The following is a 10,520-nucleotide window of genomic DNA, read 5'->3' on the forward strand; positions in this document are numbered from 1 at the left end:
AGAGTCCAGACTCTTGAAAACATTGACAAGAAAAAGGACTCTCGATTCAATCAGATTTTAGCTTAAATCAAAAGGAAATCCGCTCAAATTAAGAGGCTTGGTTCTTGATTTAAGCTGAAATCTGATTGAATCAAGACTACTTTTTCTTGTCGATGTTTTTAAGAGTCTGGACTCTAGATCCAATGTGTGTTTTTTTTCCAGTGAGATTAGAGATATTTCAAACATTTGAAAATGCGACAAAAATGACACAAAATTTAAACAAATTCCGGACCTTTTTGCGGAATATCCGCACTTTTTCAGTACTTCCGGACCACCCTTAAAAAATCAGTACTATTTCCGGACTTTCCGACAATTCCGGACTTGTAGATGCACCTTGCCTTAGCACGGCAGCGTTGCCAACAGTCGAATATCCTAAAAAATCAGTACTATTTCCGGACTTTCCAGAAATTCCGGATTTGTAGACACCCTGCCTTAGCACGGCAGCGTTGGCAACAGTCGAATATCCATACGGGGTTCCTGCTTAGGACGGGCGAGCTGGCGAGGATAAAGGGATTTGAGTCTGATTAACATGACCTCGACGAGGTTGGGGAGGCTGACAGGGAAAAGCGCGGGAAAATCGTCTGGAAGCTTGCGCTCGGGCGACCGCAGATCCGGAAAAGTTACGAGACCCGAAATGTTCCGGCATCCATTTAACCGATGGCGCGTCCGAACCGGGAAAGCTCGAGCGATTTAAAAAACAATTCCAGATTGATAGTCGAGCAGCGAGGGCGGGCTCAAAAGCAGACGAGCACTCCCTTTGAAGAGAAGTGCTTTTTAAGCTTGTAAACAGAGCTTTTTAAGCTCGAATATCGCCGGGAGAGACCGGGCTCTCACGCTCGCGTAATATGAAAGCTTGAATTTTGATAAATTCCAATTCTGAGGTTCGGGGCGCAGGGGCGGGGTCGGATAAAGAGTTTTTCAGTCTCAAGCACTGCAGATCTTCGCCCGAATGCGACAAAGCTCGCTCACCTATTGTCGTAATTGCGACCCGCCGTCCCGACGCACGGTGGAGCCAGCCAATCAGAAAAACCGGACACAGTGCTCCAACTTTAAATCTAAGTAAATATCTTCGTCGATGAAAGACGCAGGGATTCGATAGTGGTTCCACAGGTTTTGTCATGAAACAGAGTGTCTACTAAAACAGACGGGCCAAAAATCAGTACTTTTACAGCACTTTTTCAGTACATTCCCAAAAAATTCAGTACCTCTTCCATAGAAAAATTCAGTACTTTGTCGGTGCCTCCGTTTGACGAAATTCGAAAACTTTCAAAAATTTGAATTTCTCGTTCAAATTGAGACAAAAATGACCAAAAAATGAAAAAAATTCCGGACCTTTTGCGGAATTTCCGCGCTTTTTCGGTACTTCCGGACCCCCCTTGAAAAATTGGTACTATTTCCGGACTTGTAGACACCCTGCATTTTCCTGCATGAAATTCCCTTCAAAAATCTCGCTTTAAAATCTAAAATGTGACGAAATCAAAATTCAAAGCTTTCGTTCCACTGTGCGGCGCGGCGTGGCGCGATGCTCCGGTCCCGATCCGACCCGGGTAAGAACGAGGAGAAAAGAGCATCGACAATAGTCTTTCGCTTACATCTGTAATTCACAAGGTGTTCCGAAGGAAACGCGATTTGCACGATTACGGGCGTTTATTGCATGCACTTGTGCGTCGCAGGGATTTTCGTCGGATGCCCCGGGAAACTAACACCGGATCTCGCGAGGTCGTGTTGCGCCCGCCAAAAATGAGCTTTCTTTTCTCGGAATCCAATAAAATCAAATCATACGTAGTGAGGAATATATCCGACGTGATATCAGAAGCGAGAGCCATGTTGAAAACTGCGACGACGCTGCTGCGCTTGAGGATTACTCGATCTTTTCATTTTAATGATAATAAATACGCGTAGACAAAAGGTTCCTGTTGAAAGGTAGTAGTTGTGTGACTTATTGTTAATTTCTCGTTGAATCAAACAGAGATCCCTTAAGAGAAACAACCCGTCCCTTAAAAGTAATTGAAACACTGTTACGCAAGGAGCTTTCACGTTGTTTCACCGAGAAATTCTACTGCATATTATAGTCCTGCTATCCAGAGGAATTTTCTCCTGCCATGCTCGTGAGTCCGTATCATTATTCAGTCGTTTAGAAATCACTCTCCAATTCTGTAATAGGTGAAAATGTTCTGAGGGAAATTACGAAATTAAATACCAACAATTAGCAAAATGAAAATTAGACGTTTCCACGAAGTACGGAATTTTCGAAATTTCAGCACGTTAACTATTAGATGGTTTTTGATAAGTGGGATGTTCTAACCCTGTGTGTATTTGAGGACCTAACCGATTACATTGCTGCCCCAAGAGATGGAACCAGTTTAAAGTACAAAATAAAAAAATCGAATTTCTTTGGCAGTTTTTGAGAAAAAAACGGTCAGCGACTATATTTCGACAAACGAGGCGGGGCTAAGAGGCTAGCCTTTTTTGCCTTCCTGATTACTACGCAACCGTGATTAGGAAAAACCGCATATATCTATGGACTTTGTGATGCAGGTCCCGCGGTTTTGATTTATGAGTGGGAGGGTCCAAAAATCGAAATGCGAGAGGTTTACGAGGCAGAGGCCTGCTGCGTGATGCGAGTTAATGACTCGGAATTCAGGCAATGGCACGTGCCGCCTGTGGTAGGATTAAGGGACCCTGACGCTCCTCTCCCCTTTCAACAATCCCTTTCGGATTAAAAAATTAAAACCGGGGGTTTGTGTGTGTTCAGATGCTGATCGGCTACGCGCCCGCGTGTTCTGCGCAGGTGGTTCCACGGGGCTGCGCCGCGCCGGCGCGGTGGGGGAAGGGTGGAAGGGCGGAAGGTGGAAGGGGGCGGAAGGGGGTACTTAGGTCGGGAGCCCGAACCACCTGTTGTGCTCAGAAATGTGGGCATGAAGATGTCTGCGCATGCAGGTGCTGCAGGGATCACGCCTGCTCTACCGACCCCCCCCCCCCCCCACCCTTTCATGCCGCCTAACCTGGGTCCAGAAATAAGCGACCTCAACTAGCTCTGTCTTTCCTGATATCTTGGCCGCAGGTTTAAGGATGCCGGGACTGAGTTTCGTTCGGGACTTTAACACATCCATCGGCCAATCAGAGAGCTCATGAACGGACTTAAGAGCGGTTGGGGTTCTTACTTCAAAATATGTCTTACTTACATACGCGATTTTTTCCTGACATCCACCCTCGGATTCGCTGAATTTCCACTTATTCCATTCCAAAATAACCTAAAATTATTCTAAGTAAAAAAAAAAGAGGAAAACATACACTATGGACTTAGGATTCTGCTCATGGAAAAGGCATTGAAAAGTATAGAAAACAGGGCTTTTTGTACACTCTGTATCAAATAAAATGTCGCTTAGTTATCTGACAATATGAGGCATGAAGAACAAAAATTGACCGTGCGGAGTGATAGTTTTTCATGCGATATGAACGAAGAGATGCCGCCGATATGTTGGCTTTATTTCATTTTTTTCAAAATCAAGATCTACTCAAAACGAGATTATCATTGCAACGGTCAAGGCGGACGATGAGAACACCAAATCATAAAATTCGACGACCTCCACATTGCCACCGCACCGAAAATTCAAATTGAAAACTTTATAATCTCCTAAAACGTCTAAGTAAAAACCTTTAAGTTGATGACGATTTAAAATTTTTGGTAATTTGCGCTTCACAGCGCTTTCGACGAAGGCATCATTAAACCATGATGAATAAAGGATTATGTATGATCGGGTTTCTTCACTTCGTTTTCGCATCAAGATGAGAATATGAAGAAACTAGTCCAAGGCGGCTTCACAAAAATTGCATGCTGGGAAAACAATGGCGGTCCTAGAGTCCCTTTATACTGAGAGTCAAGACAATTCGGCTCATGGATGTCACAAACGGGAATAAAGATTACAGAAATTGAACGTTTTTCGTAATCTTTGATCGGCCCATTCTCAAATGCCTTTCTCCGTTCCTCCTCTCATTCCGTTTGTTCCTTGCCGAACCCGTAATTCCCTGGTCCATTCCAGATTATAATCTTTGCAATTGGTGAAAATGTAATCTTTATTCCCGTTTGTGACACTGTGGAGGCCTAAAATACGGGAACCAATCAGAAATGGATTCAAATTGTCTTGACTCTCAGTATAAAGGGACTCTAGGCGGTCCCAGCGTGACGTCATTGGCCCGTACTTCGCACAAGCAGGCCCACCGGAGGAGCCGGAGTCATTAAGAAGACAAAGAAGATTGAATTTATGAGAATTGGACGCATTTCTGCCAAACGAAACTATGTGCATTATGACGTGAGCCCTGTTGTGCATACATTCTTATGGGTCTCAGGGCTCATAGCTTAAGGCACATAGTTGCGTTTGGCAGAAATACGTCCGATTGAGCTCACTTCAAAAATTCGAGGTGGTTCCAGGCATTCAAGACTTTCAGGAGGCACCTTGAGCATAGCTTCTTTTGTTAATTGAAAAGTTACTATGAGAAGACGGTTTTTACTTTCGGTGAGTTGGTGATAGTGGAGGAAGGAGGTAAGTTTCTCCCAGGGGCAAATAGTTGAAGTGATTGACAAAATTGAGGCAGGAGGGCTTTCATATAGGTAATTCAGTAGTGGTAGGAAATAAAATGTTACGGCTGCATACCAACTATTAGCTGAAAAAAGGCGCCAGGGGACATTCGAATTTTGAGATGTGATAGAATGCAATATAGGTGCGTACATATCGGGATTAATCGGAAACAGAACTATTAAATTTTCAAATGTCATGGGAAGGAAAGGTACCCGAAGCCATTATGAAAAATATAGGAGACAGAAAAAGTTTAATATTTTCAGATATTAAGAGCTGAAATAATAGATTTTGCACAGTGATTTTTATCCATTTCGATTTACAATGTTAGAGTTAAAAAGTTGATTTTTGTACATGTAGAGTTGGTTCCTGACCAATAATTTTTTGCCCCTAATCCCATGTCACTTTTTTCAAGTTTAAATTTTTTAGAAAAGAGCATAAAACATGAATGCAAATACAACAAAATATCACGAATATACCTGTGTGATAATGGCCCCAAGCAAGTATTTTTTGGCTGATTAGACTCATTATAAATCAGAAAAGCTTATTTTTTTCCATTAATTGAGCAAATGGATACTAAATGTGCACAAACCGTCCTGTGTTAAATGCGCACCACTTAATTAGATCGCCCTATTGACCAGAATATCCATCCTCATTGATACCGGAAAAAAGGAGGAAGAGAAACGGGTCAAACGACTGGTAAATTCAACTCGAGGATATGAAAAAAGAGCATAAAAAAGCCCATTTAGGCGCAGGAAAACACGATCGGGGGGCGAGGGCGGGGGGGGGGGGGGTGGCTCGCTTGTTCCAAAAAACTGACGAGTGAAACCCCCGGGAAACTGATGACAATAAATAAATAATGAAGCTCGTGACAATTTCGAAATGAATGGGACAGAGACGGAAAAAACAAAAAGGGAGGAGTGAGCACGGGCGCAAAATCGGATTGAAGAGGGTTTGAAACCGAGATAATTGGATTGCATAATGCTACAGATTACAAAATAAACACCGGTGGAAAATTAGTCGCAACTGGTGATACGGCCGAGTATTGCGTTGTGCCTACACGAAATGCGCCCCGGCCCGAACGGGAGTGCACAGCAATGATGGCCTAAATTTAAACGAGCCGGTGCTGCCACATCCACTCGATTTTGCAGGGTGCCTAGTTTTTTTTTTTCATTTTGGGAAATCCGGATTTTTACTGATTTTTTACTGCTAAATCCTTATTTCATACTTTTTCAAAATCCTGTTTTTTGCGGAGAAAAATTAATGTAATGTAACTTCACAAAAATAGCTCGATAAAAAATCCGATCGGACGGCCGAATTTTCTCAAATCCCGATTTCAAGACCGATTTTTCCTCAAATCCTGATCAAATCTGTAAAATCCTGATACTAAACGCCCTGTTTTGGTAAAAGAACCTTGTAAATTGATGACCATACCTGTTCATGATATTAACGTCAGGTTCAGAGTATTTAGACTGAATTGAAGTGTGATACTGCTGGTGATGAATGGAAGCTGAATTAAGGTAGGGGAGAAAAGTGTGCGCCTTAAGGATTAAGGGCTGGTGCTATATTGCCGGCACTCGAGCCCATTAAGGAAACTACTGAACTATCTTGTGACAAGTCTTTCTATTACATTACAGAAAATTTAGGTAACGGATCCAATACTGTACCGTCTAATAACCCAAATGTTATTTTAATGCACCCGAAACATAAAAATTAGCAATGATAGCGTGAACCGCGAAAGTGGGTTTGAAGTTTCATGTTTGCGTAAAGCTCAAAGTTAGGAAACAAGTTTAATGACTATTTTTACGCCCAGAATATTTATTCTAAGCTTGGAATTTTCGTCAGGAGAGAATTCACAACTATAGTCGAATTTAAAACTGCTCCCAACTTTTCAGGGTTTTTGCTCATGAAAGCCCCTGACTTTTCCAAGCCTCTTCCGACCTTTTTGGCTTGTTTTCTCGTGTAAATGCTTTCCACAAATTTTCTTGTCGCGAAGTATCTTGACACTAAAGATAATTTAATTTTTCGGCCTGGATAAAATACAAAATGTCACGGTTCTGCAATCAAAAGTCACTGACTTTTCAGGGCTGGGAAAAATTCCCAAACTTTTCCAGGTTGTCTCTGACTTTTCAAGAAAATTTTACCCTATATATTTCCTCCCAAATGCGAATTTGTGCGTTTGTATCAAAATCGGTGCAATTCGTCTACCGGAGACGAGGTCCACAACATACCTCTGGAGTGTCCCTGTCCCTTCAAACTGGCAATGGCCTGGACAGGTGACTGCAATCCCAAATTCATTTTTCCTCAGGCCACTAGTTGAATCGGCCGACGTAACAACCGAACATGCTTATCATCTGATGATCCCTAAAATAGAAGTATTCTTGTGAAGCCTAAAGCTCTTTGGGAAGTGGACTTGCTAGATTTCAACGACCACTGATTCAGTTATTCAATAAAACACTCTCGTTCCCACCCGAGCGGCGAACTTTCCCGGTGAATCTGCGTTTGACGTTGTCACTTTTACCGGAAAAGCCCCGGAGCCCCGTGATTTATTGAGGCGAAATGTGTCAGATCGGCAAAGGCGTCCGTCCGCTATCGGTGACCGACGAACTAACAAACATGCAAGCGGACAGGTAAACAAACAAACGAACAATTATTATCAAAACGGTTATAGGTATTACTTCCTCTTTTTTGCTTTCCGCCCTCGGATTGTCCCTTTGTTGATTTAATTCATTCAAAGAGTCAACCCCAGACCATTGAACCGATGAATGCACAACGCAGCACTAAACGCGCGTAAAAGCGTTTTTTCCGGTTTATATCGGGGTAGTTTCCGCGCGGAAAACCTCTTCCTGAGACACATTTAAAGATAGTTTGGACATTTCAGGGTAAGGGACATTTAAATCTTAATGATAATATTTTAGAGGGAGAACATTCATTTAATCTAGGAATAATTTCGACATTTTTAGGAGGCAGATAGATTCGTAGATAACGTTTTGCCTATCATCAACACTGCACCCCATTTTGTGATGAGGAATTATTATTAGCTCATTTTAGAAACATCATGCGTGCCATCAGTTTCTCTACGGACATAGGTTATTTTACGGATGAGTCAGAAGTACTAGTTTTTCATTGTAAAATACAGTCCACATGAGATTGATGAGGATTCAGTGTTGCAGGAGAAAGTATCTGGAAAGGAGTGAGTGAAACTGATGACACTGTCCACTGACTGATAATAACTGATGATATGATGATTGATTTCCTAGGTGTAAACAGATGAGGGGGACTTGCTCTTTAAAAGTTATAACTCACCATGAAATATTATTGTGAATTACATAAATTGGCAGTATATCTAATTAGAATAATTATACTTTAATAGGCCAATGTGCTTCTTGATCTCTCTGAAAATTGGGGAAAAGGAGTGAATCTGCAAAAAATATTTAGCGCCAATTATATGCACATGCTGTTATCTGGTTGTATAGGACTGCACTATGTTCAATTTGCCGATTAAGAGTGTATTCTCCTCCAAAAGAAGGATTAAGTAATTTTAGTCCCTTGCCATGCTGAGGTTTTGGTGATAATTCAGAAAAAATACATCTACTTGATTTATATGGGTGGATGAAATTGAAAACAAGTTTCCTGCGAAATCTCGTAGAATGAAAGCAGCAGGTTTAAATGCAACAGCAATGCAGTATTAAGGCAGCTAGTAAAAGTTTTTGATAAAAGGAGGTGATAAGCTGAATGGAGGTTGGCATCGACAGACATGGGGCAGGCCTCATCTCAGATTACACTTCCACCATGTGGCAGTGGCACTTGTGGTAGACCATATTCTGGCCTGCTTTGCACATCATTAGCTTTTTGCTTTCTGATGATGCATTTCACAATGCACTGTGTCCACTCATAGAGAACTCTGAAAGTTGCTCAAAGAAACCGCTCTATCCTACCAAGTTCGATGTATCGTAAATACGCGTGCGATTCCACGCCCATGTCAGCATTAACGAAACGATCTTCTTTGAGAATGGCGCTAAGAAAAGTAAAAACCCGGCAGAATTTTCGGTGTCACAGATTCCCGCATTAATATTTCTAAAAAGAGGCAAGACCTGAATCAGATAGATCAAGATTGTTCTGAACTAATTACAATGGTGTTTTCTGCATTTAAACTAGGGTACTCTCCTTTTTAAAGAATTTGGGAGAAAATTATTATTTTCATAATTTATTCATGATAAAAAAAGTAAACCCGAATAGACAAGTCCAAGTTGTTAGGTCAGGGTTTGCAAAATTTACAACGAGCAAAGTTGTGAACGATTAACGCGAGACACGAATCATCAAATAGATAGCAGCACCAAGCTTTTCTCTGGCCTACCTCCAAAATTGAAGGCGAAACAGCAATTTGCGCAACCTGCTTATACTCTTTTCGTGTCGATGCCGCTTCCTTTACATTTATTCAGTCAAAAGACGCCACTGCTAATTATTCCTTCTTTAAAAATGAACATCCGACTTTCAGTTAGCTAAGAAATAATATTTCAAGATAAAAATCAGCGTGAGAAAACTAGTTTTAGTTCTATTTTTCACATTTATACATAGAACCTTCAATGGATGAGATAATCGTCATCTCAGAGGTAGTAAAATGTCACGAAATGGTAGAGCCGTGTGCTCAAGAGTAGTACACGCCTGACCATAACCTACGGATATGGGAATAATGCATTCATAGACTCGTATCTTTTTCCCAGTCATTATTACTGAGAAAGGAGCGCGACTCGAGGGTTACATCGAATTGAGGAAAACACAAGTGAATACAGTCGTTGCAGAAATATTTTTCTCGCGCGCAATACAATTGAACAAACGGAGGGAGCAGTCGCCTTTCAGACATGCTAGGAGAACATGACAAGGTGTTCGTTGACAAGTCAGAGGTACGCAATATGCATATTACATGAGAGAACTGAAAGCGGTCTATCATCCAGATTGCATTCTGCGAAGGAACGCTGCGATTTTTATCAGTCGAATGGAATCAAGGCAGCGACGAATAAAACTGGAAAGGGACCGAGTTTGCATTTGATTTTTTTCGACTTCCCTGCTTTTTGTTGTCCTGGGAAAATATTCACGGCTCCGACCGTGATGAATATTTCCACACGAGCCTGAAGTGGTTTATTACTGCTGCTCACGAACCGTCCCATCAAAAAAAGCGACTCTTGTCGAGTTCTATTACCGAAATGGTTCCGACATTTCGTGTGCCTCTGTAAATAAATAACTTGAAATACGCAACGGTAGCTGTGGATACTTACAGCGTTCTCGGTTTTTTCTTGCGATTGAACAGTCCTGATTTTGAGGTCCAAAACTTGAAATGGCTATTCAGCTTCATCTCACGTACCTGCAAAATAAAAGAATAATATGACAATAGTGTCAATCAAGGATGAACAAAGCGTAGGATAACATTCAAATAACCAACCATCTTAAGAATAAGTTGGTTGCTGTTGGCAGTTTATGAGAGGTCAGTACATGTTATAACGAAAATTTCAAAGTTAAAACTCTCTTGGATAGTCGCAAGATATGTGATTATCACTTTCAAATTCGATTGAAAACCTCTAAAGGATGACGTTCTAAAAGTCGAGTTGTGCTTGAGCCAAGCTTTCTTCTACGGCGAATCAGTCACGCCCGTACGCCCGTAGTACAATTTACATCTTCAATAGGTAGAACAATCCGTTAATCAACGATCGATTAAAACAGTTAAATTTAAAAGTAAGTACTTGATGTAATCGCCCGCAAATTATGGTAGTTAGCTATCTACCCATTAAATTAGGACGCAACTCTTGTTGAGACAGTAGTTTGAAGCAACCGCGTCATTTGGTTTAAACTTTCGAAAGCTGTTCGAATGGTTAGGAAGTTCACGCAGAAAGCTTGCCTCTTTGCTTG

General features: G+C 41.5%; 1 protein-coding gene across 1 annotated transcript in view; it reads right to left on the reverse strand.

Moving 5' to 3' along the window:
• Positions 1-10,013, reverse strand: part of LOC140224392 (kin of IRRE-like protein 1) — a gene marked incomplete at its 3' end in the record, with an annotated part of 99,907 nt that extends 89,894 nt beyond the window's left edge. Inside the window, 1 exon segment of the mRNA XM_072299086.1 lies at positions 9,893-10,013.
• Positions 10,014-10,520: the final 507 nt, after the last annotated feature.

The sequence above is a fragment of the Bemisia tabaci genome, chromosome 4, assembly GCF_918797505.1.
Source record: "Bemisia tabaci chromosome 4, PGI_BMITA_v3".
Classification (NCBI taxonomy): Eukaryota; Metazoa; Arthropoda; class Insecta; order Hemiptera; family Aleyrodidae; genus Bemisia; species Bemisia tabaci.